This window comes from Hesperophylax consimilis, chromosome 29, assembly GCF_061612785.1.
Source record: "Hesperophylax consimilis isolate HC1 chromosome 29, BYU_Hcon_1.0, whole genome shotgun sequence".
NCBI lineage: Eukaryota > Metazoa > Arthropoda > Insecta > Trichoptera > Limnephilidae > Hesperophylax > Hesperophylax consimilis.
The window spans coordinates 20,792,434-20,817,563 of NC_142864.1; the positions used below are offsets into that span (position 1 = coordinate 20,792,434).

At 46.1% G+C, this 25,130-nt stretch overlaps 1 protein-coding gene across 1 annotated transcript in view; it reads left to right on the top strand.

Moving 5' to 3' along the window:
- The first annotated feature begins 10,574 nt into the window (after nt 1-10,574).
- LOC149409978 (serine protease snk-like) overlaps nt 10,575-25,130 on the top strand; it is a 33,004-nt gene continuing 18,448 nt past the window's right edge. Inside the window, exon 1 of the mRNA XM_089649365.1 lies at nt 10,575-10,851. The gene's annotated coding sequence lies outside the window, so the exon portion shown is untranslated. The remainder of the gene's footprint in view (nt 10,852-25,130) is intronic.

The following is a 25,130-nucleotide window of genomic DNA, read 5'->3' on the forward strand; positions in this document are numbered from 1 at the left end:
AATTGAAATAAAATTTATAAAAGAAGTCAAAACGAAACGAGGTGACGTTAACTACATAATTTTCGCGGAAGTTGACGGAAAAACATACCATAGAATGTTACAAGAAGGCAGAGTAAATATTGGATGGGATAGATGTCGAGTATTCGACAACATTTCACTTTTAAAGTGTTACAAGTGCAATGGCTACATGCACAAATCACAAGATTGTAGAAATGAAAAAGCATGCACTCGTTGTTCCGGAACACATGACGACGACAGTGAAAACTGTCAAAACGACATCCAATGCATTAACTGCAAGAAAATGAATGATCGACTAAAATTACAACTGCCAACTGACCATTTTGCTTGGAGTGATGAATGTTCTGTGCACATGAGAAAAATTGAAGCGGAAAAAAAGAAAATTGATTTTTTATGTCACTAAAGACCTGCTCTATGGTAAACAGTAACATAAAATTATCTTCGGACAACCAATCAGATAACGAAGAGAGTTTTTACATCCATAACATACAAAGTTCGCCTGCTCACCATGAAGAGTTATCCGCCAGAGCCGGAAAAACCATCAATATAATGCATCAAAATGTACAATGCATTCGAAATAAAATCTTAGAATTAGAAAATATTTTGTGTGAAAAAAATATCGACGTTTTTTGTGCTAGCGAACACTGGTTACAAAAGGGTGAAGCGACATCTATCAATTTTAAGGGCTATAAATTAGGTTCAATTTTTTGTCGAGAGAGCCATATTCATGGAGGTGTCTGCATTTACCTAAACGAAAACATTGCTTTTACAGAACTAGAAAGTGTTAAACAAATAACGAAAGAATTTGTATTTGAATGTGTTGGTATTGAAATCCCAAAGCTTAAAATGATAATTTGTACAGTTTACTATAATGACTCTGATATAAATATTTTTTTTGAACAACTTGAACTATTATTAAACAAAATTTGCAAAAACAACAAAAAACAAATAATACTCTGCGGTGACTTAAATATTGATACAAGCTACAAGAACAAAAACGCAGATTCACTCAAAAACACACTAAAATCTCACAACATACGCTTGATTATTGATAAACCTACTCGTATACAAGGAAATAAAAAAAGTATAATTGATCATATAGGTACAAATATATCAAAAAGCTCTTACACATGGGAAGTCACAGAATTAGCTGTATCAGATCATATGGCACAGTTAATGCACGTAAAAACAGAATATAATATAAACCAAACATGGTATACAAAAAAACAATTATTTAACACAGAAAACACAAACATTTTTAACAATTACATATCGTGTATATGTTGGGAACCACTGAAATCCTTTGAATCCATTAATGACAGCTACGAATACTTCATTAATGAAATAAATAATGGTATGAAGCTTTGTTTCCCCTTTAAACAGTATAAATATCCCCAAAAACGCAAAATAAATTGGGTAACGACTGGTATTAAGATATCTATTAAACAAAAAAGACATCTGTACATGAAACAAAAAAACACAAATGACCTCACAATCATAAACAATTACAAACAATACAAAAAAATTCTCAGTAAAGTAAAACAGGTAGCTAAACGGAATTACAATAGTAAACGAATTCAAAATGCGCAAAATAAAACCAAAACATCGTGGAACATAATAAAAGAGAACTCAAATAATTCTAATTCTAAAAGTAAACCAAAAATCTGTCTTAAAATAAATGATAACCTGGTATCAGAACCAAAAAACATTGCAAATGAATTTAACATTTTCTTTGCACCACCGCCACCACCACAAAACACATCTCTACATCCACAATCTGCCAAAACAGTCAAAAACAAACAGTCGCGATCATTCTTTATAACGCCTGTAAACAGGGAGGAAATTATTAAAATCATCGTAAAACTGAAAAATAAAAGCAGTGTCGGCACTGACAAAATCCCTATAAAAATTATAAAAGCATGTGCAGAAGCGTTAAGTTACCCGTTGGAAATATTAATTAACAAATCTTTTGAATCAGGAACCTTCCCAGAACAATTAAAACAATCTATTATTGTACCTTTGTATAAGAAGGGTCCTAAACAGGAAATCTCAAACTACAGACCGATATCCTTATTACCAAACTTTTCAAAAATATTTGAAAGAGCCATGTACAATCGCATTTATAACTTTCTCGAAAACTTTGAGATAATATGTCCACAACAATTTGGATTCCGTAAAGGCCGTTCAACAACACAGGCAGTTTTCAATTTTTTGAACAAAATTCTAGAAAATATTAATATTAGTAAAAAAACTGTAGGTATCTTTCTCGACCTCTCAAAAGCATTCGACAATGTTGATCATGAGCTTCTTCTAACTAAACTTGAACATGTGGGTATTAGAGGTCTAGCATTAAAATGGTTTGAATCGTACTTAAAAAATCGTCAGCAGAAAGTTCAAATTTCAAATATCAATGAAAAAATGGTCCAGTACATGGTAGAATCCAAATGGAGAACAATAAACAAGGGTGTGCCACAAGGAAGCATTCTTGGGCCTCTCCTCTTCCTTATCTATATAAACGAACTTCCAATAATTGCTGGCACAGAATGTTCAATGTTTGCTGATGACACCGCTTTGTTGTTTGAATGTAATGGAGACGTTGACGAATTTAACAAACAAGTTAACGAGACTTGCCAATTAATAGCAAACTGGCTGTTATCGCAACATCTATCACTCAACACAAACAAAACCCAAATTTTAAAATTTTGTCCAGTGCAAGCTACACCTATAAATATAAATGTAAACATTAATAATAATATTATCGAACCTTCCCAAACCTGTTCACTACTGGGAATGGAATTAGATATAAACATAAACTGGAAAGAACATGTCTCAAAAATTGTAGCAAAAATCAGTAGTTTTTCTTATGTTCTGGGTACCTTAAGAAAAATATTAAACACCGAATCAGTAATAGCCGCATACTATGGTTATGTATACTCAATAATAAAATACGGTATTATTTTTTGGGGAAACTCGGTAAACGCTAAAGATGTTTTCATCATACAAAAGAGATGCATAAGAAAAATTACAAACTCTGATCGTTTAGATTCATGTAGACCTATGTTTAAAAATCTGAAAATTCTGACAGTCACAGACATATATATATTGGAGTTATGCATGTTAGTGCGATCATCTACAGACAAGTTCCCACTAAAAAACTCAACACATAAATACGCTACAAGGCTCACAGAAAACTTACTAATACCAAAAGCAAACAAAACAATATTCCAAAAAGGACCATACTACATGGCCATTAAAGTATACAACAACCTTCCACATAACATTAAACAAATACAAGATACACACAAATTCAAAACGTTACTAAACACTTTCCTTGTTAATAAATGTCACTACACGTTGAGTGAATACCTCACGTAAATGAAACACCTATTTTTATTTTTTTATTTTTTCATTGGTATATTGTTATTATTTTATCTGTATAAACATTGTAATTAAATAAATGTGGTTAGCTGGAAGAAATGGGGTCTACCCATAAGCTATACCTTTTGTAATTTTAATTTTACAATAAATAATTTTTGATTTGATTTGATTTGATTTGAATACTCTCGAGATAACCGTCCATTCTCTGCTTTAAAGTCCTCCGAGCCGTTGGAGTTTGTGTGCCCTTTGGGGGCTTGTCAAACAAAAAACTATCATGAACTGTACTGTCATCCGCGTGGCAATGAATCGGTGCACATGTCAAAAGGTCATTGATGTGCAACAAAAACAAAGTCGGAGACAGAACCGATCCCTGTGGGACGCCAGCATTTATGGAGTACGGGGAAGAGGTGAAACCGTCAGCAACCGCCTGAATCGACCTATCCTTTAAAAAGTCAGCAATCCACGTACACAGAGATGCTGGAAGTCCGTAAGAATGCAATTTGTTGACAAGTCCTCGGTGCCAGACCCGGTCAAAGGCCTTGGATATGTCTAGTTCGACCGCTTGGGTCTCACCGTGACGTTCCAGGCACCGCCCCCAAACATGCGTCACATACGCGAGAAGATCACCGCACGAGCGGTTCCGCCGGAATCCGTATTGACGGTTGTTGATAATTTTGTTCTTCTCGAGGTATGTGAGCAGTTTGTCGTTGATCACACGTTCCATCACTTTGGACAGAACTGATGTGATCGCTATGGGCCGGTAGTTGGCCGGGTTGGAGCGGTCACCTTTCAAATTAAGGTGAATGGAGAGTCTAGCCAATGATTAGACATAGGAGTAGTATAGATGGGCGTTATTTCGTCTAAGTTAGGTACAGAAGGGAGGGCAATTTTGTCCAAGAATTCATCTATCCATTTAGAATGCGACGCTCGAGGAGATGGTGAACTGAAGGAGGAACGAAATCTTCGGATCATAGATCAAACTTCCGAAATTGGAGTGTTCGGAGATACTGAACTGCAGAAGTTGTACCATCCGGATCTTTTTTTTTGACCTCAATACCCTTTTGGCATTGGATTCAGCGTTTTTGTATTTAAGATAGTTCTCCATAGTCATATTGTAACGATAGGAAAGAGATTTAGCTTTCCAAATTCTTACTACTTTGGAACATTCCTCATCCCACCAGGGAGTTGGAGGGAGTTTTTTGAGAGATTAAGTTTTAGGGGGAGGATTTGATTTATTTATTGCAGTTATGAGCATTAATTTGAAGTTATTATAATCATCTTTGACAGAAAATATATCGGTGGCGGGTAAATTGAGTAGGAACTTGTCCATATGAGAGTTAAATTCATCCCGTTTGGTGTGTTTTGTTTTAATCTTTGTCGAAATATGAGACTTGTCTGATTGGAAAGAAGTTTGATGAGTAATGGTGATCGGGAAATGATCACTGGAGCAAGGGTCGGGGGACACCACCCACGAGGTGAGAAAAGCTAGACTAGTAGAGCATATCGAGAGATCCACTGCACTGGGGTTTGTGCTGGGGCGTGAGATCCTAGTAGGAGATCCGTCATTCAAAAGAAAAAGGTTGGATTGATCTAGGAAATCCATCACACTTCGACCATCTCGGTCGGAGAAAGCAGAACCCCAGACGGGGGAATGGGCATTAAAATCGCCTAATATAAAGAAAGGAGGGCTTAGTTGACTTACAATTTGCAACCAAATTTGTTTATTGAAGTGGGCTGTTGGGGGAAGATAGACTGAAATAAAGGATGTATCCTTTATTTTAGCTGCAACCATTTGGAAGTCAGCATTGGGGGGTTCGATATTATTTATTGGGCAAAATGATATTGATTTTTTAATAAAAAGGGCAGCACCGCCGCCCGTACCTTCCGGGCGGTCGTCGCGGAGACAGGAATACCCTCCCACATTAAAGTGGGTGGATGGAGTAAACCAAGTCCCCGAGATAGCAGCCAAAGAAATAAAGTTGGAATTTAATAGGTTAAGGAGATCAGATTTGTTAGAAATAGCACTTCGGCTATTCCACTGAAGTATTCTGACATCCTGAAGAGTCATTTTGAATTAATGATTTCAATGTGGAAATAATAGTAGCAGCGTCGGACGGTAGATTATTTTGAGAAGAAATGAGGTCAATTAGAAGCATAATAAGAGTTTGCATAAATGAAGAATTGTCTTGGGAGAGTTTTTCAGAAAGTTTATGAGAGTTCATTGAGGACGGATTATAATTATTTGCACACCCATTTGTGGCATTTGAAAGATAGCATTTGATATCTCCAAGTGTTTCACTATTAAGGCCTGCACTTTGTTTCTGAATCGGCAGTAATGACATTTGGAAACAATTCATTACTACCATTGACAGCGTGGCTGATCCATAATACCAACTTAGCGCGAAAGCTTTAAATTTTGTCCGAAGACATTAAAATATAAGAATTCCTGCCTTGCATTTTTCTGTTGAGCTCATTTAAATGTGGGAATACGTCCACAAGAAATGCAAATTTTACTACCCATTGTTCTTTTTTAAACACAGAAGCAAAATCTGAACCCTGGGCTTCTAAAAACGTCTGGAACTCATTTTTTTAGCTCGTGAATCTGAAATAGCACTTTTTCACGAGAAAGCCATCGTATTTCTGTTTGAAACAGAAGTGACTGATATTATCTCGCATCTGCTCCCATTTTCTTTCTTATTATCTTCACAATACCTTGATTTTTTCCGCGGCACACCAACTGATGACCACGGTACACCAGTGTGCCGCGGCACACGCTTTGCGGAACACTGACCTAGAGCTCCGATATAGCCATGGAGGTCTGATATGCTTACTTGCATTTCAATGGAGTCTGTTCCGTGTACCCCCCAACCTCCCATACCCTCTCTGAAACTCTGTCCTCATCGTTTCTGCTTATTTTTTTATCTACCAGACGTTACGATTTTGACCAAGTCAATGGCTTATTATTGGTTTGATAAGGGTAATAATTAATTAGAATTATATTTATTTTGCTAGTAGGTATGTACTAGCGAACGCTGCAATGCTTCGCTATTGGTAATGTGTCTCTCGGACGTCTCTGAGTTCTTCCGCCATTCACTCCTCTGTACCACAATGTTACTGTTAAAAAACTACATTACATCGACTCCGTATTTCATTCTGGTGCAGAAATACTGCGTTAAGTATTCTTCGGGCAACCCTGACTTCTTCTACTATTCACGCCGCCCTCTAACAACTCCTGGCACTAATAAGAATAAACTAAGTGATATCGGAGAAGAACTTTTTTTAAGGTTTTTAATAAACGAAAATTTAATTTTTTATTTATATAGATTACTATCATTACAATAACGACGTAAATCATAATCATAACAAATATCCACATCTGACTTGTTTGGTCAAAACTCACCATTTCCATTACTCCTTTTTACTGATGGAACAACATAACTGAACTACCAAAAGATATGATTATGATTTACGTCGTTATTGTATTGATATTTTATTTTATTTTTTATAGTGAATACCTCACAAGAGTCCCAACTGCTCCCGTCTGGAGCCAGTGAGACTATGGCATCCCCAATTGGGGGATGTTGTGAGGCAGAAGGTAAGTGGGGAAGGGAAAGAGGAAGGTGGGGAAGTACCTGGCTATTCAGATCTAGTCACTAAACACGGCTAAAGCCATTTGGAGCAACGTTTCAATTCTGAATGGTGGTCTTACACCAGGGCGATACTGGTAGTATCTTCCACTTTGGAACGTGCCGCAAATACGATCATTACAATAACGACGTAAATCATAATCATAACAAATATCCACATCTGACTTGTTTGGTCAAAACTCACCATTTCCATTTGTCCTTTTTACTGATGGAACAACATAACTGAACTACCAAAAGTTGCCGCGAGACAGCAGTAAGTGATATTAGATTGCTTCACGATATTATAAGAATAATTCAAAATATTCAAACTCTTCCTGCAAAATCGCTAATTTTGAATTGTGTCACTATTGTAACAAGAAAGCGATGTTATGTTCAAAAATACCAAATCAAAATGTGAACAAAAAGGTGGACGGGCTAAACGCGGAATAAGCCGTTGACGAACAGACACAATGTTGAAACTGGGAATGAAAAGAAAACAAAATGTCGTTAGTGGCAGATTTGATGAAAATAAAAATTGAAAAATTAAACAAAAAATTATTGAATTTTTGAAATATTTTTATATTTATTTTTTAATCCACCATTAAAGGCCCTTTTTAAAGTTTTTTTAAAAGATCCATTCAATTCCTCGGCTGGCTAAATAATCCATCACGACACAAGCAACATTATCCGCTTACTGTGCTGCAGAGATGTGCTTTATTTCAAATAAATCCATTTCAAATGGAAATGCAAAATGGGTATTTTCCATTTTGCATTTTAAATGCTTTTCTAAAAACCATTTTGCATTTTGCATTTTAAATGCTTTTCTCAATGCATTTTCCATTTTAAATGCTTTTTTGCAACATTCTTCCTACTTTCTCCACTAATCTTTTTTTCATAAGCCCCAAATATCAGTCAGTCCTCAACCTCGCTATGAGAGATAATTTACATTTGTTAAGTTTTCTCCCTGGTAGGAGCCCTGGCAATTGAGTGATACCATTACAAAAAATACTGATTCAAATACTGAACATGGCCATGACGCTGTAATATTAAATGTTAGATAGCAGTTTCTATGTTTTTACGTTGGCAACATTAGTCCCGCGCAATTTTTTTGTGGTTTCATAATCTGTAGTTGTGGTGTTTTTGGATTTACCATCATGTAATATGTTTGTTCTACATTGATGTCCATTATTAAATGACAAAATTGTTTAAAAATTCTATAATTATTTTAATTGTTTGACCTGAGAAACCATTTTGCATTTTCAATGCATTTTGAAAATAGGGGTTTTGCATTTTGCATTTTCAAATGGAAAAGTTTTGACCCATTTCCATTTTGCATTTCAAATGGTTTTGGGTACCCATTTTGCATATCTCTGCTGTGCTGGTACTAATATTGATAGGTTATTCGAAACACGGAAATATTTGATTTCTTTTTAAAATGAGTTAAATAATAAATAAATACCGTTGCGCAATTAATGTTTTTTCTTTATATAAAAATCTATCGCTGGAAAGATGCGACTGAAATACGTCGATATTCAAATCGAAAATATCTTTCTTAGAATGGTCGAGGTCATCAAATAAGGAACACAGAATATCGACAAATACAGAAGTAAACACGATAAATAAATAAAAATCAATGATTAAAAAATAATTGAAGAGTACTGTGGACATATTCGCTCAACCAGGGGCCAATTAGTAATTTTTAAATCTTTTCCCTTTCAATTCTGAATTTACAATCCTATAAGTTTGATTGTGTCATGTTATTAGCACATATATAAATAATTTAAAAAACCAACAAATCTAAACGCTCCGGATCATCTCTGATGTAATCCAATATTAATCCATCTAGTCTAGAGAGATTGATAACAATGTGAAGTCAAACATCAGGCTACTTTCATTACAATTGAAAATGTCTAGGTAATCTTACATCAGTAATGTATTATATTCTCTATGGCAAGCATTCAATTCAATTATATTTAGTAATTCGACAGCCGTTGTCTACAATTTTATATAGGGTGTCCGGGGGTAAAGTGAGCTACGGTAAAATATTTGTGTATGGGAAAATAAACATTGGAAATTCTAAAAAAGTTCTTTTTTACTTCTACCAACATGTAGAATCACATCCCGAAGTTTGCGCACTATACCCCGGACACCCTGTATTCTACCCTGTACCCTGAGATAATATCGCATCAAAATTGCAAACAACGTAAAATTGTTAAAGTTCACTCAATGCATTAATTTTGAATAATAATATTGCATCAAGATCGATCGTGCGATTTGTAAAAAACGTATTTTATGATTTTTTTCTGAATGGTTTAAATTTTGATTATATTATGTAATGCATAATTAGAGAGCACATAGTCGACGCAAACTCTCAATGGCTTCTTATCTATGCTAAGTAAAGTTGTTTGATAATGACAATGTTTGTGAAGTCTTTTGTATTTTTTGTTATAATTCGAAGCATTTGGGCTGCATTGTTTGTGTTTTGACTAGCGTAAAGGGCGACTATCGAGAATCACACCAATATTGCATATAGGTACTACAATTTTGTTATCATTTAACAGAAATTGATTCACATTTTTTTTGACATTTCTTGAAAATATGACGAGGTGACACTATGAACAATAACTGATTATTCTGACAGTAATTTTATACTAATTTAGGTTATTTATGGGTTTAGCCTGGCACCATCTACTTGAGATTATTACTGTCACAAAATATTATTAACTCATCATTTTAATAATAGTATTTTTTCGTACTTATACTAAACGTTTTTTGTTATTTTTTAAACTTTATACCTTATAACTAACATTAGGTACATATATTTCAATGGCGTGCCATTTTTATTTCGAACAAAAAAAATGCTGTAAATTTCCCTGGAGCCATATACAAGAAAAACACACTTTAATCGTTACTCAAATTATATTACAAAGAAACTAAAAGAGCAAAAAAACTGGGATATAAGATCTTCTTTTTGATTAGTTTTTTGGCGTTCAGCTTAGGACATGCAGTACAATTGTTAACGGCTCTCACCCGAACGAAGCCCGAGTTCTGTTCAAATGATCAACTTATCTCATCTGTGGACAATGGCTGCTTCTCTTTCAAAACAAAGGACGCCATCCGACGATAGATATGTGATTCCATGTTCTACTCAAGTTTGGAGATTGTTATGACAATGCCTGTTAATCATTTGATTTCATAGCGATTCTAATAAAACTTCCGCAGACTTAACAAGTTCTTCATAGAACCCTTCCGTATTCTGGTCATAGTGGAGAACTCAATTTAATATTTGTAACTCCACCCGTAGTTTGTTACTGGAAGTATACAATATACAATAGGCAAGGCGTACATGCGTCCGAAGGTTGTTGGGGTATCTTAGGATATTATTATGACTGTTTGCTGAAGCTGGCCCATCAAAGTGATTTTGAATTAAAATTCCTCATTCGCTCCTGACTTCTGCTCCAACCGGTCCGTCCGGCTTCGCTATAATTTTGATTAAAAACCGGTAATGCCAGTATGTAAGGCTATTCCTTCGTAAAATAAAAACAATATGCCATCTTTCAGTCCGCTGCCGCTGGAGAGACAAACACGTTAACGCAGATGAATCCAATCTCGCTCGCTGAACACATCAACACTCCAAACAGTTCATAAGAAAGGTCAAGAGTGATAAGTGATGTGTTTTTAATTAAAACAGTGTTCTGTCAATAACTTATTTGCGTGGTTTACAGTGCTTGTCGTATTGATTTTAGTTTTCCAAAGAAAATGGATATGTTTTATAGTTTGGTGTTTGTTGTTGTGGCTGTCTCCAGTGTATTAGGACATAATAGGGAAGGTATGGTATAACTTACAATAAAATCTGTTTTTATTAGTGCCAGGAGTGTTTAGAGAGTGGTTGATGAGGTCGGTGACGCCCGAGGGTGACTAGCAGGGCCGCCCTTTGACCTCTCCAAGTGTTCTCTCGACCCACCGCCTGGCTCCGTAACAGGAGGGATATATTCATATGTCCGACACTCTTGTTAGTGCCAGGAGTGTTTAGAGAGTGGTTGATGAAGTCGGTGACGCCCGAGGATGACTAGCAGGGCCGCCCTTTGACCTCTCCAAGTGTTCTCTCGACCCACCGCCTGGCTCCGTAACAGGAGGGATATATTCATATGTCCGACACTCTTGTTAGTGCCAGGAGTGTTTAGAGAGTGGTTGATGAAGTCGGTGACGCCCGAGGGTGACTAGCAGGGCCGCCCTTTGACCTCTCCAAGTGTTCTCTCGACCCACCGCCTGGCTCCGGAACAGGAGGGATATATTCATATGTCCGACACTCTTGTTAGTGCCAGGAGTGTTTAGAGAGTGGTTGATGAAGTCGGTGACGCCCGAGGATGACTAGCAGGGCCGCCCTTTGACCTCTCCAAGTGTTCTCTCGACCCACCGCCTGGCTCCGGAACAGGAGGGATATATTCATATGTCCGACACTCTTGTTAGTGCCAGGAGTGTTTAGAGAGTGGTTGATGAAGTCGGTGACGCCCGAGGATGACTAGCAGGGCCGCCCTTTGACCTCTCCAAGTGTTCTCTCGACCCACCGCCTGGCTCCGTAACAGGAGGGATATATTCATATGTCCGACACTCTTGTTAGTGCCAGGAGTGTTTAGAGAGTGGTTGATGAAGTCGGTGACGCCCGAGGATGACTAGCAGGGCCGCCCTTTGACCTCTCCAAGTGTTCTCTCGACCCACCGCCTGGCTCCGGAACAGGAGGGATATATTCATATGTCCGACACTCTTGTTAGTGCCAGGAGTGTTTAGAGAGTGGTTGATGAAGTCGGTGACGCCCGAGGATGACTAGCAGGGCCGCCCTTTGACCTCTCCAAGTGTTCTCTCGACCCACCGCCTGGCTCCGTAACAGGAGGGATATATTCATATGTCCGACACTCTTGTTAGTGCCAGGAGTGTTTAGAGAGTGGTTGATGAAGTCGGTGACGCCCGAGGATGACTAGCAGGGCCGCCCTTTGACCTCTCCAAGTGTTCTCTCGACCCACCGCCTGGCTCCGGAACAGGAGGGATATATTCATATGTCCGACACTCTTGTTAGTGCCAGGAGTGTTTAGAGAGTGGTTGATGAAGTCGGTGACGCCCGAGGATGACTAGCAGGGCCGCCCTTTGACCTCTCCAAGTGTTCTCTCGACCCACCGCCTTGCTCCGGAACAGGAGGGATATATTCATATGTCCGACACTCTTGTTAGTGCCAGGAGTGTTTAGAGAGTGGTTGATGAAGTCGGTGACGCCCGAGGATGACTAGCAGGGCCGCCCTTTGACCTCTCCAAGTGTTCTCTCGACCCACCGCCTGGCTCCGTAACAGGAGGGATATATTCATATGTCCGACACTCTTGTTAGTGCCAGGAGTGTTTAGAGAGTGGTTGATGAAGTCGGTGACGCCCGAGGATGACTAGCAGGGCCGCCCTTTGACCTCTCCAAGTGTTCTCTCGACCCACCGCCTGGCTCCGTAACAGGAGGGATATATTCATATGTCCGACACTCTTGTTAGTGCCAGGAGTGTTTAGAGAGTGGTTGATGAAGTCGGTGACGCCCGAGGGTGACTAGCAGGGCCGCCCTTTGACCTCTCCAAGTGTTCTCTCGACCCACCGCCTGGCTCCGGAACAGGAGGGATATATTCATATGTCCGACACTCTTGTTAGTGCCAGGAGTGTTTAGAGAGTGGTTGATGAAGTCGGTGACGCCCGAGGATGACTAGCAGGGCCGCCCTTTGACCTCTCCAAGTGTTCTCTCGACCCACCGCCTGGCTCCGGAACAGGAGGGATATATTCATATGTCCGACACTCTTGTTAGTGCCAGGAGTGTTTAGAGAGTGGTTGATGAAGTCGGTGACGCCCGAGGATGACTAGCAGGGCCGCCCTTTGACCTCTCCAAGTGTTCTCTCGACCCACCGCCTGGCTCCGTAACAGGAGGGATATATTCATATGTCCGACACTCTTGTTAGTGCCAGGAGTGTTTAGAGAGTGGTTGATGAAGTCGGTGACGCCCGAGGATGACTAGCAGGGCCGCCCTTTGACCTCTCCAAGTGTTCTCTCGACCCACCGCCTGGCTCCGGAACAGGAGGGATATATTCATATGTCCGACACTCTTGTTAGTGCCAGGAGTGTTTAGAGAGTGGTTGATGAAGTCGGTGACGCCCGAGGATGACTAGCAGGGCCGCCCTTTGACCTCTCCAAGTGTTCTCTCGACCCACCGCCTGGCTCCGTAACAGGAGGGATATATTCATATGTCCGACACTCTTGTTAGTGCCAGGAGTTTTTAGAGAGTGGTTGATGAAGTCGGTGACGCCCGAGGATGACTAGCAGGGCCGCCCTTTGACCTCTCCAAGTGTTCTCTCGACCCACCGCCTGGCTCCGGAACAGGAGGGATATATTCATATGTCCGACACTCTTGTTAGTGCCAGGAGTGTTTAGAGAGTGGTTGATGAAGTCGGTGACGCCCGAGGATGACTAGCAGGGCCGCCCTTTGACCTCTCCAAGTGTTCTCTCGACCCACCGCCTTGCTCCGGAACAGGAGGGATATATTCATATGTCCGACACTCTTGTTAGTGCCAGGAGTGTTTAGAGAGTGGTTGATGAAGTCGGTGACGCCCGAGGATGACTAGCAGGGCCGCCCTTTGACCTCTCCAAGTGTTCTCTCGACCCACCGCCTGGCTCCGTAACAGGAGGGATATATTCATATGTCCGACACTCTTGTTAGTGCCAGGAGTGTTTAGAGAGTGGTTGATGAAGTCGGTGACGCCCGAGGATGACTAGCAGGGCCGCCCTTTGACCTCTCCAAGTGTTCTCTCGACCCACCGCCTGGCTCCGTAACAGGAGGGATATATTCATATGTCCGACACTCTTGTTAGTGCCAGGAGTGTTTAGAGAGTGGTTGATGAAGTCGGTGACGCCCGAGGATGACTAGCAGGGCCGCCCTTTGACCTCTCCAAGTGTTCTCTCGACCCACCGCCTGGCTCCGGAACAGGAGGGATATATTCATATGTCCGACACTCTTGTTAGTGCCAGGAGTGTTTAGAGAGTGGTTGATGAAGTCGGTGACGCCCGAGGATGACTAGCAGGGCCGCCCTTTGACCTCTCCAAGTGTTCTCTCGACCCACCGCCTGGCTCCGTAACAGGAGGGATATATTCATATGTCCGACACTCTTGTTAGTGCCAGGAGTGTTTAGAGAGTGGTTGATGAAGTCGGTGACGCCCGAGGATGACTAGCAGGGCCGCCCTTTGACCTCTCCAAGTGTTCTCTCGACCCACCGCCTGGCTCCGTAACAGGAGGGATATATTCATATGTCCGACACTCTTGTTAGTGCCAGGAGTGTTTAGAGAGTGGTTGATGAAGTCGGTGACGCCCGAGGATGACTAGCAGGGCCGCCCTTTGACCTCTCCAAGTGTTCTCTCGACCCACCGCCTGGCTCCGGAACAGGAGGGATATATTCATATGTCCGACACTCTTGTTAGTGCCAGGAGTGTTTAGAGAGTGGTTGATGAAGTCGGTGACGCCCGAGGATGACTAGCAGGGCCGCCCTTTGACCTCTCCAAGTGTTCTCTCGACCCACCGCCTGGCTCCGTAACAGGAGGGATATATTCATATGTCCGACACTCTTGTTAGTGCCAGGAGTGTTTAGAGAGTGGTTGATGAAGTCGGTGACGCCCGAGGATGACTAGCAGGGCCGCCCTTTGACCTCTCCAAGTGTTCTCTCGACCCACCGCCTGGCTCCGGAACAGGAGGGATATATTCATATGTCCGACACTCTTGTTAGTGCCAGGAGTGTTTAGAGAGTGGTTGATGAAGTCGGTGACGCCCGAGGATGACTAGCAGGGCCGCCCTTTGACCTCTCCAAGTGTTCTCTCGACCCACCGCCTGGCTCCGTAACAGGAGGGATATATTCATATGTCCGACACTCTTGTTAGTGCCAGGAGTGTTTAGAGAGTGGTTGATGAAGTCGGTGACGCCCGAGGATGACTAGCAGGGCCGCCCTTTGACCTCTCCAAGTGTTCTCTCGACCCACCGCCTGGCTCCGTAACAGGAGGGATATATTCATATGTCCGACACTCTTGTTAGTGCCAGGAGTGTTTAGAGAGTGGTTGATGAAGTCGGTGACGCCCGAGGATGACTAGCAGGGCCGCCCTTTGACCTCTCCAACTCTTCTCTCGACCCACCGCCTTGCTCCGGAACAGGAGGGATATATTCATATGTCCGACACTCTTGTTAGTGCCAGGAGTGTTTAGAGAGTGGTTGATGAAGTCGGTGACGCCCGAGGGTGACTAGCAGGGCCGCCCTTTGACCTCTCCAAGTGTTCTCTCGACCCACCGCCTGGCTCCGGAACAGGAGGGATATATTCATATGTCCGACACTCTTGTTAGTGCCAGGAGTGTTTAGAGAGTGGTTGATGAAGTCGGTGACGCCCGAGGATGACTAGCAGGGCCGCCCTTTGACCTCTCCAAGTGTTCTCTCGACCCACCGCCTGGCTCCGGAACAGGAGGGATATATTCATATGTCCGACACTCTTGTTAGTGCCAGGAGTGTTTAGAGAGTGGTTGATGAAGTCGGTGACGCCCGAGGATGACTAGCAGGGCCGCCCTTTGACCTCTCCAAGTGTTCTCTCGACCCACCGCCTGGCTCCGGAACAGGAGGGATATATTCATATGTCCGACACTCTTGTTAGTGCCAGGAGTGTTTAGAGAGTGGTTGATGAAGTCGGTGACGCCCGAGGATGACTAGCAGGGCCGCCCTTTGACCTCTCCAAGTGTTCTCTCGACCCACCGCCTGGCTCCGTAACAGGAGGGATATATTCATATGTCCGACACTCTTGTTAGTGCCAGGAGTGTTTAGAGAGTGGTTGATGAAGTCGGTGACGCCCGAGGATGACTAGCAGGGCCGCCCTTTGACCTCTCCAAGTGTTCTCTCGACCCACCGCCTGGCTCCGTAACAGGAGGGATATATTCATATGTCCGACACTCTTGTTAGTGCCAGGAGTGTTTAGAGAGTGGTTGATGAAGTCGGTGACGCCCGAGGATGACTAGCAGGGCCGCCCTTTGACCTCTCCAAGTGTTCTCTCGACCCACCGCCTGGCTCCGGAACAGGAGGGATATATTCATATGTCCGACACTCTTGTTAGTGCCAGGAGTGTTTAGAGAGTGGTTGATGAAGTCGGTGACGCCCGAGGATGACTAGCAGGGCCGCCCTTTGACCTCTCCAAGTGTTCTCTCGACCCACCGCCTGGCTCCGTAACAGGAGGGATATATTCATATGTCCGACACTCTTGTTAGTGCCAGGAGTGTTTAGAGAGTGGTTGATGAAGTCGGTGACGCCCGAGGATGACTAGCAGGGCCGCCCTTTGACCTCTCCAAGTGTTCTCTCGACCCACCGCCTGGCTCCGGAACAGGAGGGATATATTCATATGTCCGACACTCTTGTTAGTGCCAGGAGTGTTTAGAGAGTGGTTGATGAAGTCGGTGACGCCCGAGGATGACTAGCAGGGCCGCCCTTTGACCTCTCCAAGTGTTCTCTCGACCCACCGCCTGGCTCCGTAACAGGAGGGATATATTCATATGTCCGACACTCTTGTTAGTGCCAGGAGTGTTTAGAGAGTGGTTGATGAAGTCGGTGACGCCCGAGGATGACTAGCAGGGCCGCCCTTTGACCTCTCCAAGTGTTCTCTCGACCCACCGCCTGGCTCCGTAACAGGAGGGATATATTCATATGTCCGACACTCTTGTTAGTGCCAGGAGTGTTTAGAGAGTGGTTGATGAAGTCGGTGACGCCCGAGGATGACTAGCAGGGCCGCCCTTTGACCTCTCCAACTGTTCTCTCGACCCACCGCCTTGCTCCGGAACAGGAGGGATATATTCATATGTCCGACACTCTTGTTAGTGCCAGGAGTGTTTAGAGAGTGGTTGATGAAGTCGGTGACGCCCGAGGATGACTAGCAGGGCCGCCCTTTGACCTCTCCAAGTGTTCTCTCGACCCACCGCCTGGCTCCGGAACAGGAGGGATATATTCATATGTCCGACACTCTTGTTAGTGCCAGGAGTGTTTAGAGAGTGGTTGATGAAGTCGGTGACGCCCGAGGATGACTAGCAGGGCCGCCCTTTGACCTCTCCAAGTGTTCTCTCGACCCACCGCCTGGCTCCGTAACAGGAGGGATATATTCATATGTCCGACACTCTTGTTAGTGCCAGGAGTGTTTAGAGAGTGGTTGATGAAGTCGGTGACGCCCGAGGATGACTAGCAGGGCCGCCCTTTGACCTCTCCAAGTGTTCTCTCGACCCACCGCCTGGCTCCGGAACAGGAGGGATATATTCATATGTCCGACACTCTTGTTAGTGCCAGGAGTGTTTAGAGAGTGGTTGATGAAGTCGGTGACGCCCGAGGATGACTAGCAGGGCCGCCCTTTGACCTCTCCAAGTGTTCTCTCGACCCACCGCCTGGCTCCGTAACAGGAGGGATATATTCATATGTCCGACACTCTTGTTAGTGCCAGGAGTGTTTAGAGAGTGGTTGATGAAGTCGGTGACGCCCGAGGATGACTAGCAGGGCCGCCCTTTGACCTCTCCAAGTGTTCTCTCGACCCACCGCCTGGCTCCGTAACAGGAGGGATATATTCATATGTCCGACACTCTTGTTAGTGCCAGGAGTGTTTAGAGAGTGGTTGATGAAGTCGGTGACGCCCGAGGATGACTAGCAGGGCCGCCCTTTGACCTCTCCAACTCTTCTCTCGACCCACCGCCTTGCTCCGGAACAGGAGGGATATATTCATATGTCCGACACTCTTGTTAGTGCCAGGAGTGTTTAGAGAGTGGTTGATGAAGTCGGTGACGCCCGAGGGTGACTAGCAGGGCCGCCCTTTGACCTCTCCAAGTGTTCTCTCGACCCACCGCCTGGCTCCGGAACAGGAGGGATATATTCATATGTCCGACACTCTTGTTAGTGCCAGGAGTGTTTAGAGAGTGGTTGATGAAGTCGGTGACGCCCGAGGATGACTAGCAGGGCCGCCCTTTGACCTCTCCAAGTGTTCTCTCGACCCACCGCCTGGCTCCGGAACAGGAGGGATATATTCATATGTCCGACACTCTTGTTAGTGCCAGGAGTGTTTAGAGAGTGGTTGATGAAGTCGGTGACGCCCGAGGATGACTAGCAGGGCCGCCCTTTGACCTCTCCAAGTGTTCTCTCGACCCACCGCCTGGCTCCGGAACAGGAGGGATATATTCATATGTCCGACACTCTTGTTAGTGCCAGGAGTGTTTAGAGAGTGGTTGATGAAGTCGGTGACGCCCGAGGATGACTAGCAGGGCCGCCCTTTGACCTCTCCAAGTGTTCTCTCGACCCACCGCCTGGCTCCGTAACAGGAGGGATATATTCATATGTCCGACACTCTTGTTAGTGCCAGGAGTGTTTAGAGAGTGGTTGATGAAGTCGGTGACGCCCGAGGATGACTAGCAGGGCCGCCCTTTGACCTCTCCAAGTGTTCTCTCGACCCACCGCCTGGCTCCGTAACAGGAGGGATATATTCATATGTCCGACACTCTTGTTAGTGCCAGGAGTGTTTAGAGAGTGGTTGATGAAGTCGGTGACGCCCGAGGATGACTAGCAGGGCCGCCCTTTGACCTCTCCAAGTGTTCTCTCGACCCACCGCCTGGCTCCGGAACAGGAGGGATATATTCATATGTCCGACACTCTTGTTAGTGCCAGGAGTGTTTAGAGAGTGGTTGATGAAGTCGGTGACGCCCGAGGATGACTAGCAGGGCCGCCCTTTGACCTCTCCAAGTGTTCTCTCGACCCACCGCCTGGCTCCGTAACAGGAGGGATATATTCATATGTCCGACACTCTTGTTAGTGCCAGGAGTGTTTAGAGAGTGGTTGATGAAGTCGGTGACGCCCGAGGATGACTAGCAGGGCCGCCCTTTGACCTCTCCAAGTGTTCTCTCGACCCACCGCCTGGCTCCGTAACAGGAGGGATATATTCATATGTCCGACACTCTTGTTAGTGCCAGGAGTGTTTAGAGAGTGGTTGATGAAGTCGGTGACGCCCGAGGATGACTAGCAGGGCCGCCCTTTGACCTCTCCAAGTGTTCTCTCGACCCACCGCCTGGCTCCGTAACAGGAGGGATATATTCATATGTCCGACACTCTTGTTAGTGCCAGGAGTGTTTAGAGAGTGGTTGATGAAGTCGGTGACGCCCGAGGATGACTAGCAGGGCCGCCCTTTGACCTCTCCAAGTGTTCTCTCGACCCACCGCCTGGCTCCGGAACAGGAGGGATATATTCATATGTCCGACACTCTTGTTAGTGCCAGGAGTGTTTAGAGAGTGGTTGATGAAGTCGGTGACGCCCGAGGATGACTAGCAGGGCCGCCCTTTGACCTCTCCAAGTGTTCTCTCGACCCACCGCCTGGCTCCGTAACAGGAGGGATATATTCATATGTCCGACACTCTTGTTAGTGCCAGGAGTGTTTAGAGAGTGGTTGATGAAGTCGGTGACGCCCGAGGATGACTAGCAGGGCCGCCCTTTGACCTCTCCAAGTGTTCTCTCGACCCACCGCCTGGCTCCGTAACAGGAGGGATATATTCATATGTCCGACACTCTTGTTAGTGCCAGGAGTGTTTAGAGAGTGGTTGATGAAGTCGGTGACGCCCGAGGATGACTAGCAGGGCCGCCCTTTGACCTCTCCAACTGTTCTCTCGACCCACCGCCTTGCTCCGGAACAGGAGGGATATATTCATATGTCCGACACTCTTGTTAGTGCCAGGAGTGTTTAGAGAGTGGTTGATGAAGTCGGTGACGCCCGAGGATGACTAGCAGGGCCGCCCTTTGACCTCTCCAAGTGTTCTCTCGACCCACCGCCTGGCTCCGGAACAGGAGGGATATATTCATATGTCCGACACTCTTGTTAGTGCCAGGAGTGTTTAGAGAGTGGTTGATGAAGTCGGTGACGCCCGAGGATGACTAGCAGGGCCGCCCTTTGACCTCTCCAAGTGTTCTCTCGACCCACCGCCTGGCTCCGTAACAGGAGGGATATATTCATATGTCCGACACTCTTGTTAGTGCCAGGAGTGTTTAGAGAGTGGTTGATGAAGTCGGTGACGCCCGAGGATGACTAGCAGGGCCGCCCTTTGACCTCTCCAAGTGTTCTCTCGACCCACCGCCTGGCTCCGGAACAGGAGGGATATATTCATATGTCCGACACTCTTGTTAGTGCCAGGAGTGTTTAGAGAGTGGTTGATGAAGTCGGTGACGCCCGAGGATGACTAGCAGGGCCGCCCTTTGACCTCTCCAAGTGTTCTCTCGACCCACCGCCTGGCTCCGTAACAGGAGGGATATATTCATATGTCCGACACTCTTGTTAGTGCCAGGAGTGTTTAGAGAGTGGTTGATGAAGTCGGTGACGCCCGAGGATGACTAGCAGGGCCGCCCTTTGACCTCTCCAAGTGTTCTCTCGACCCACCGCCTGGCTCCGTAACAGGAGGGATATATTCATATGTCCGACACTCTTGTTAGTGCCAGGAGTGTTTAGAGAGTGGTTGATGAAGTCGGTGACGCCCGAGGATGACTAGCAGGGCCGCCCTTTGACCTCTCCAACTCTTCTCTCGACCCACCGCCTTGCTCCGGAACAGGAGGGATATATTCATATGTCCGACACTCTTGTTAGTGCCAGGAGTGTTTAGAGAGTGGTTGATGAAGTCGGTGACGCCCGAGGATGACTAGCAGGGCCGCCCTTTGACCTCTCCAAGTGTTCTCTCGACCCACCGCCTGGCTCCGGAACAGGAGGGATATATTCATATGTCCGACACTCTTGTTAGTGCCAGGAGTGTTTAGAGAGTGGTTGATGAAGTCGGTGACGCCCAAGGATGACTAGCAGGGCCGCCCTTTGACCTCTCCAAGTGTTCTCTCGACCCACCGCCTGGCTCCGTAACAGGAGGGATATATTCATATGTCCGACACTCTTGTTAGTGCCAGGAGTGTTTAGAGAGTGGTTGATGAAGTCGGTGACGCCCGAGGATGACTAGCAGGGCCGCCCTTTGACCTCTCCAACTGTTCTCTCGACCCACCGCCTTGCTCCGTAACAGGAGGGATATATTCATATGTCCGACACTCTTATTAGTGCCAGGAGTGTTTAGAGAGTGGTTGATGAAGTCGGTGACGCCCGAGGATGACTAGCAGGGCCGCCCTTTGACCTCTCCAACTGTTCTCTCGACCCACCGCCTGGCTCCGGAACAGGAGGGATATATTCATATGTCCGACACTCTTGTTAGTGCCAGGAGTGTTTAGAGAGTGGTTGATGAAGTCGGTGACGCCCGAGGATGACTAGCAGGGCCGCCCTTTGACCTCTCCAAGTGTTCTCTCGACCCACCGCCTGGCTCCGGAACAGGAGGGATATATTCATATGTCCGACACTCTTGTTAGTGCCAGGAGTGTTTAGAGAGTGGTTGATGAAGTCGGTGACGCCCGAGGATGACTAGCAGGGCCGCCCTTTGACCTCTCCAAGTGTTCTCTCGACCCACCGCCTGGCTCCGTAACAGGAGGGATATATTCATATGTCCGACACTCTTGTTAGTGCCAGGAGTGTTTAGAGAGTGGTTGATGAAGTCGGTGACGCCCGAGGATGACTAGCAGGGCCGCCCTTTGACCTCTCCAACTGTTCTCTCGACCCACCGCCTTGCTCCGTAACAGGAGGGATATATTCATATGTCCGACACTCTTGTTAGTGCCAGGAGTGTTTAGAGAGTGGTTGATGAAGTCGGTGACGCCCGAGGATGACTAGCAGGGCCGCCCTTTGACCTCTCCAAGTGTTCTCTCGACCCACCGCCTGGCTCCGTAACAGGAGGGATATATTCATATGTCCGACACTCTTGTTAGTGCCAGGAGTGTTTAGAGAGTGGTTGATGAAGTCGGTGACGCCCGAGGATGACTAGCAGGGCCGCCCTTTGACCTCTCCAACTGTTCTCTCGACCCACCGCCTTGCTCCGTAACAGGAGGGATATATTCATATGTCCGACACTCTTGTTAGTGCCAGGAGTGTTTAGAGAGTGGTTGATGAAGTCGGTGACGCCCGAGGATGACTAGCAGGGCCGCCCTTTGACCTCTCCAAGTGTTCTCTCGACCCACCGCCTGGCTCCGGAACAGGAGGGATATATTCATATGTCTGACACTCTTGTTAGTGCCAGGAGTGTTTAGAGAGTGGTTGATGAAGTCGGTGACGCCCGAGGATGACTAGCAGGGCCGCCCTTTGACCTCTCCAAGTGTTCTCTCGACCCACCGCCTGGCTCCGTAACAGGAGGGATATATTCATATGTCCGACACTCTTGTTAGTGCCAGGAGTGTTTAGAGAGTGGTTGATGAAGTCGGTGACGCCCGAGGATGACTAGCAGGGCCGCCCTTTGACCTCTCCAAGTGTTCTCTCGACCCACCGCCTGGCTCCGTAACAGGAGGGATATATTCATATGTCCGACACTCTTGTTAGTGCCAGGAGTGTTTAGAGAGTGGTTGATGAAGTCGGTGACGCCCGAGGATGACTAGCAGGGCCGCCCTTTGACCTCTCCAACTGTTCTCTCGACCCACCGCCTTGCTCCGTAACAGGAGGGATATATTCATATGTCCGACACTCTTGTTAGTGCCAGGAGTGTTTAGAGAGTGGTTGATGAAGTCGGTGACGCCCGAGGATGACTAGCAGGGCCGCCCTTTGACCTCTCCAACTGTTCTCTCGACCCACCGCCTTGCTCCGTAACAGGAGGGATATATTCATATGTCCGACACTCTTATTAGTGCCAGGAGTGTTTAGAGAGTGGTTGATGAAGTCGGTGACGCCCGAGGATGACTAGCAGGGCCGCCCTTTGACCTCTCCAACTGTTCTCTCGACCCACCGCCTTGCTCCGTAACAGGAGGGATATATTCATATGTCCGACACTCTTGTTAGTGCCAGGAGTGTTTAGAGAGTGGTTGATGAAGTCGGTGACGCCCGAGGATGACTAGCAGGGCCGCCCTTTGACCTCTCCAACTGTTCTCTCGACCCACCGCCTGGCTCCGGAACAGGAGGGATATATTCATATGTCCGACACTCTTGTTAGTGCCAGGAGTGTTTAGAGAGTGGTTGATGAAGTCGGTGACGCCCGAGGATGACTAGCAGGGCCGCCCTTTGACCTCTCCAAGTGTTCTCTCGACCCACCTCCTGGCTCCGGAACAGGAGGGATATATTCATATGTCCGACACTCTTGTTAGTGCCAGGAGTGTTTAGAGAGTGGTTGATGAAGTCGGTGACGCCCGAGGATGACTAGCAGGGCCGCCCTTTGACCTCTCCAACTGTTCTCTCGACCCACCGCCTTGCTCCGGAACAGGAGGGATATATTCATATGTCCGACACTCTTGTTAGTGCCAGGAGTGTTTAGAGAGTGGTTGATGAAGTCGGTGACGCCCGAGGATGACTAGCAGGGCCGCCCTTTGACCTCTCCAACTGTTCTCTCGACCCACCGCCTTGCTCCGGAACAGGAGGGATATATTCATATGTCCGACACTCTTGTTAGTGCCAGGAGTGTTTAGAGAGTGGTTGATGAAGTCGGTGACGCCCGAGGATGACTAGCAGGGCCGCCCTTTGACCTCTCCAACTGTTCTCTCGACCCACCGCCTGGCTCCGGAACAGGAGGGATATATTCATATGTCCGACACTCTTGTTAGTGCCTGGAGTGTTTAGAGAGTGGTTGATGAAGTCGGTGACGCCCGAGGATGACTAGCAGGGCCGCCCTTTGACCTCTCCAACTGTTCTCTCGACCCACCGCCTTGCTCCGGAACAGGAGGGATATATTCATATGTCCGACACTCTTGTTAGTGCCAGGAGTGTTTAGAGAGTGGTTGATGAAGTCGGTGACGCCCGAGGATGACTAGCAGGGCCGCCCTTTGACCTCTCCAACTGTTCTCTCGACCCACCGCCTTGCTCCGGAACAGGAGGGATATATTCATATGTCCGACACTCTTGTTAGTGCCAGGAGTGTTTAGAGAGTGGTTGATGAAGTCGGTGACGCCCGAGGATGACTAGCAGGGCCGCCCTTTGACCTCTCCAACTGTTCTCTCGACCCACCGCCTTGCTCCGGAACAGGAGGGATATATTCATATGTCCGACACTCTTGTTAGTGCCAGGAGTGTTTAGAGAGTGGTTGATGAAGTCGGTGACGCCCGAGGATGACTAGCAGGGCCGCCCTTTGACCTCTCCAACTGTTCTCTCGACCCACCGCCTGGCTCCGGAACAGGAGGGATATATTCATATGTCCGACACTCTTGTTAGTGCCAGGAGTGTTTAGAGAGTGGTTGATGAAGTCGGTGACGCCCGAGGATGACTAGCAGGGCCGCCCTTTGACCTCTCCAACTGTTCTCTCGACCCACCGCCTTGCTCCGGAACAGGAGGGATATATTCATATGTCCGACAATCTTGTTAGTGCCAGGAGTGTTTAGAGAGTGGTTGATGAAGTCGGTGACGCCCGAGGATGACTAGCAGGGCCGCCCTTTGACCTCTCCAACTGTTCTCTCGACCCACCGCCTTGCTCCGGAACAGGAGGGATATATTCATATGTCCGACACTCTTGTTAGTGCCAGGAGTGTTTAGAGAGTGGTTGATGAAGTCGGTGACGCCCGAGGATGACTAGCAGGGCCGCCCTTTGACCTCTCCAACTGTTCTCTCGACCCACCGCCTTGCTCCGGAACAGGAGGGATATATTCATATGTCCGACACTCTTGTTAGTGCCAGGAGTGTTTAGAGAGTGGTTGATGAAGTCGGTGACGCCCGAGGATGACTAGCAGGGCCGCCCTTTGACCTCTCCAACTGTTCTCTCGACCCACCGCCTTGCTCCGGAACAGGAGGGATATATTCATATGTCCGACACTCTTGTTAGTGCCAGGAGTGTTTAGAGAGTGGTTGATGAAGTCGGTGACGCCCGAGGATGACTAGCAGGGCCGCCCTTTGACCTCTCCAACTGTTCTCTCGACCCACCGCCTGGCTCCGGAACAGGAGGGATATATTCATATGTCCGACACTCTTGTTAGTGCCAGGAGTGTTTAGAGAGTGGTTGATGAAGTCGGTGACGCCCAAGG